We start from the raw sequence: 5,588 nt of genomic DNA on the forward strand, positions 1-5,588 counted from the left end.
ATTTTCCCTCAGTTTGCATGTATGCTTTCTATTTGACTGGGGCATAAGGCAAAGCCGGAAGTAACCTGAGAATAGGATTTTGGTGTCAGTCTGACGTTCCCTTTAATGCCCTTTGCACATGGAGATGCTCAATTCAACTCTTGAGGTGAAATTACAATGAAGGAGAGAGACATTCTAAGAAAGAGGGTTGATGAACTAATTTCCAATTCCGTTTTAAATTCTTTACTGTGTGTAGAAAGATTCCTTACAAGACAAAACAACAGATCTCATAGAAAAAGGCAACTTTGTAGCAATTTCTGATGATTTTTCAGGGAAAAAACTTATGCCTGACTGTATCTCCTCTTCCTAACTAAATATATCGAGTGGTCGGAAATACAGAGCCAGGCTCCTACAACCACCTTCTAAAGCAGCTCACATGGCTTTCTCCATCTGAGTAGATTTTACACGTCCAAGATCGTTTCCAGAGTTCCTTCATTTTCTCTTCCCAGGTATGATCCATATTTTGGCATTTCCATCATCTCAGTGCTAACTCTAAGAGTTCAGTGATTTCATGGTATTCCCTGGCTGCCCGGAACTTAGATGGTAGCATTCAACATCTGTTTTATAGCACAGCACTTAATGACCAGGGCTCTGCAAGAAAAGTGCTTGGATTTGATTCCAGGCTCCACTTAACCTCTCTAAACCTCAATAGATGGCTTTTTTCTTCATATGGTTATTAATGGAGATAAAATAAGTTGGCAAGTATAAATTGCTTAGCACAAGGCCGGACTCATTAGACTTCTCTAGCAAGTGACTGGGCGCGGTGGCTCATGCCTGTAATCCCAGCACCTTTGGAGGCAAAGGTGGGCAGATCATTTAAGCTCAGGAGTTTCAGACCAGCCTGGCCAACATGGTGAAATCCTGTCTCTACTAAAAATACAAAAAAGTGAGCTGGGCGTGGTGGCTTGTGCCCATAGTCACAGCAACTCGAGAGGCTGAGGCAGGAGAATCACTTGAACCTGGGAGGCGGAGGCTGCAGTGAGCCTAGATTGTGTCACGGCACTCCAGCCTAGTGACAGAGTGAGACTCTGCCCCAAAATATAAATAAAATAAAACAAAATAAAAAGCCTCTAACAAGCATTAGCTATTACTGTATCCGTGTGTGTGTGTGTGTGTGTGTGTGTGTGTGTGTGTGTCTGTTTCCCTTCCCCCAATCCTTTATTAAAATCCCTCTGTTGTGTGCCCAGTCAACCTAGGAAGGAAAAATGACATGTTACTTCTTACAATAAGATGGTAAGAAAAAACTGACTGATGGTTATTTCATGTTTAAAAGGTTTTGTTCTTCACAGGCCTCATCTCACATAATTCTCACAGCAATCTTTTCAACAAAAGCATTTAATCATGCTCTTTTTTGCAAATGGGTGAAATAACTTACCCAGTGGCTGAGTTTCCCAGGGCTGACATACCAAAGTATCACAGACTGGGTGGCTGTACTTTCTGGAGGGTAGACGTCTGAAATCAAGGCATTAGCAGAGCTGTGTTCCCTTTGAAGTCTCTTAGGAAAAATCCTTGCTCCTTCCAGCTTCTGGGGGCTCCCAGCAATCCTTGATATTCCTCAGCTTATAGCAGCATCACCCCAATCTTGGGCTCAGTCTTCACATGGCATTCTTCCCTCTGTGCATCCCTGTGTCCCCCTCCTCCTTTTGTAAAGACAGGAATCATTGAATTTAGGGTCCATACCAACGCAGTATAACCGCATCTTAATTTCATTACATCTGCAAATACTCTATTTTCAAATAAGGTCACATTCTCACGTACCAGGGGTAAGCGCTTGAACATATTTTTGGGGGAGACCACAATTCAACCCATTTGCTTTAAAATGCAAGTTTTATTATTACTTAGGTATAGTGAACTCAACAGATCAGGAAACAATTACCACTGAAAAGATAGGATAGTTTTTAATTCTCACAGATTCCAACAGACCAGGTCATACTACGCCTTGGGGAGGCCACATGAAGAGCAATCAGGGTCAGAGCCCAGAAAAGGTAGGGGAAACATGGGCAAGAGCCTTTATTGTGGTCTCTGTGGGAAGAAACAGGAAACAGCAGGCTTCGAGTCAGCCAGTTTGAATCATTTTAGCCATCTCTGGGGCATGGTGGTTGTCCCCAGTGGCCTGGCACTTGGTTCTGGAGTGATTAGGGCAGGTGGACTGTGACCTGAAGTGTGAGAACTCCATAAAAGAGGTGGTTGGGTGTAGGTCTAAATTGGTTGGTTTGTATTTGAAAGGTGTGCCAGCTGACCAATGCTTCACTATCTCTAGGATTTGGCTTACCCAGGAGGGGCAATCCTTACAAGGTCAGCAAAGTTCCAGATGTCAAAGCATCAGAAAAAAGACATGATTAATACATCATTACATTCAATATCACCCAGCTGGCAGGTGGCAGAGCCTGCCTCAGAAATAATTTCTATTGGCTGCCAAATCACAGTCTCAGACTGCCTCTAGATGAACTAGATTAACTGTCCTCTGTTTTTAAAATTTTTTAAATTTATTTTTATTTTTATTTTAGAGATAGAGTCTTACTCTGTCACTGAGGCTGGAGTGTAGAGGTCTTTTAGTAGTATTGTTACGTTAGTATTTACTGAATGCTTATTATGGAGTGCTAAGTATGTACAAAGATGTCTCATTCAGTTATCACTAAAACCCAATGAGGTAAGCACTTTTATTTCACATATAAGGATATTAAAGTGATAAAAACTCCAAGATGATGAAAGGCAAAGATAATCCAGAAGGGGTGCAGTAAACAGGACACACAGCCATCTTTTACGTTTTCCCCACTTTAAAATCTTTTGCGTTTTTTTCTGGTATTTTGTCGCATGATTTTTCCTTTATCCAAGGCCTTTCCCACCTTTCACTTCAGTTGCTAGAATAAGATATACTGAATTTGCTAGATGTTGTCATTAGGTCCGTATTTAAGTGGTTTTGTAATCTCTGTTTTCCACAGAAATCTTTAAAAATTCTGTGCTTTCTTGGCTGGGCGTGGTGGCTCACACCTGTAATTCCAGTACTTTGGGAGGCTACGGTGGGTGGATCAAGAGGTCAGGAGTTCGAGATCAGCCTGACCAAGAGGCAAAACCCCATCTCTACTAAAAATACAAAAAAAATTATCTAGGCGTGGTGGTGATTGCCTGTAATCCCAGCTGCTCAGGAGGCTGAGGCAGGAGAATCACTTGAACCCGGGAGGCAGAGGTTGCAGTGAACCAATATCGCGCCACTGAACTCCAGCATGGGCAACAGAGCGAGACTCCATCTCAAGAATCAATCAATAAATGAAAAATTAAAAAATAAAATAAAATTCTGTGGCTTCTTTTGCATCATTTGTTCATAACATTTCTATAAGAGGCTGTCATATTCTGTAATGAGAGTGTTCTTTTGCTAATATCTTTTAATATATATGTGTGTGAAACAAAAGAGATTATTGATGTAGTAATATGATAGCTTCTATAAGAAGCTGTTGTATTCTGTAATGAGCATATTCTCTTGCTAATAACATTTTATAGATAACATTTTATATATGTATAATGTTGTGTTGGGATCGCTTGGCCATTATGACAAGAAAACGTGTTTTGATCAGTGGTGGTGAAGTATGTTGTTGATATAAGTGAGTGAAGGAGATCATGAAGTCACCAGCTAGCCATGCAAACTCCCAGGGGACAAGAACAAGGACGACAATGATAACAACAACATAAGCAACAACATTTTATGAGATTTTTCCTACATCTTGCAATGATTATGCTATCACGCTTCTTCCTTTAACAGTCAAGTTTATCATAGTTAATCTTGTTTTCATTTCCATCATTTCCTCATCTCCCACTTCTTTGCTAACATTCTTCCAAGAAGACTGAGTAGCAGACCTCCCAGAGAGAATGATACAGCTAACAATTTTGTAACCACGTGTGAGGGAAGAGAAAAAATAGAAAAATACAATTCAGTTCAATACATTACACTTGGTCAAGAGCAAAAGAAAAGTTGGAGAAATCAGAAAAATCACTTGCCCAAGAGATTAAAATTGCAAAATAGTTTGGAAAATAGTTGGCTAAATGCTTGGAAAATAAGGTAATTAGAAGTCATAGCTCCAATAAAGGATGTATAAAACTAAGAAATAAAAGAGAGAAAAGAAGGTAGTAGTAGAATGGTGAATATTACATAGAAAACGTATGTAAAAGTCTGAATAATCTGGAGATTTAATATTGATAGTAAATCACTTAATTGGAAAAAAAAGAAAGAAAAGGGGAGTTTGCAAAAAAGAGAAATGTTTGTATAATACATATCTGATGAAATCATTATTTGATATTTTGTTCTGTTTTCTGTTAAAGGTAAGCAATTATATATTGTTGTCAAAACTGAAAGGGTGGAATGTATAAAAATGTTTACATGAATATTTGAAAAAGCCTTGAATATTTTCAAGGACAAAATACTTTATTTCTATGGAGACATAATTTTAGCAAACAATTTTTTTTCCATAGTAGTGTTGCCAGAAACAAAAGGAGTAAAAAAATTTCTTAAAGTTACTCACTACTCTATAATAGGAGTTAGCAAACTTGTTCTACCAAGGACCAAGATAGTGACTATTTTAGGCTTTGTGGGCAATATTGTCTCTGGTACAGATACTTAACTGTGCTATTGTAGTTTGAAAACAGCCGTAGACGTTAATAAGTGTGGCCATGCTCCAATAAAACTTTATTTATAAAAACCAGTTGATGGGCCATAGCCCATATAGTTTGCCAATTCCTGACCTAGAATTTTATGAAACTGTAATCTAGATGCCTTGTGGTCATGAGATCCACTTCATTGCTCTCCTGGATATGCAGCTAAACTACATTTTTCCACTCTCCCTTGTAGTTAGTTAGATGTGTCGTGGGATTGGGGTCTGGCTAATGGAATACAGAAGAATGCGACATACACAGTTTCTGGTTCTGGCCCCTAAATCATCCCTGAAGAATCTCTACAGTTTCTCCATCACCTGTTCCTAATATTGTAACCGACTCAAGTTAGGCTCCCCACTGGGAAGTCAAAGCATGAGAAGCGAGGTGTGGTCAAAGGAAAGCAGCTTATTCCAATGCTAACACATGGGAGAATGTCCCAGGCTTAAGCCTCAAATGAACCATCTCAGATTCTGGGCTGAGGGCAGGTTTAGAAAGGGGAAGTCCAGGTCAGGTGCAGTGGCTCACGCCTGTAATCCCGACACTCTGGGAGGCCGGTGGGTGGATCACTTGAGGTCAGGAGTTTGAGACCAGCCTGGCCAACATGGCAAAACTCTGTCTCTACTAAAAATACAAAAATCAGCTGGGTGTGGTGGTGTGCATCTATAGCCCCAGCTATTCGGGAGGCTGAGGCAGGAGAATTGCTTGAGCCCCAGGAGGCGGGGGTTTGTAGTGAGCTGAGATCACACCATTGCACTCCAGCCTGGGTGACAGAGCAAGATACTGTCTCAATAAACAAAAACAAAAGCAAAAAACAAGACTCCAAAACAAACCAACAACAATAAAAAGGGGAAGTTTGGTGTGGGACATATGCAAGAGTGATGTAGGGTGCAGGTCCACATGTCTTG

The sequence above is a fragment of the Mandrillus leucophaeus genome, unplaced genomic scaffold, assembly GCF_000951045.1.
Source record: "Mandrillus leucophaeus isolate KB7577 unplaced genomic scaffold, Mleu.le_1.0 Scaffold1, whole genome shotgun sequence".
Taxonomy (NCBI): Eukaryota; Metazoa; Chordata; class Mammalia; order Primates; family Cercopithecidae; genus Mandrillus; species Mandrillus leucophaeus.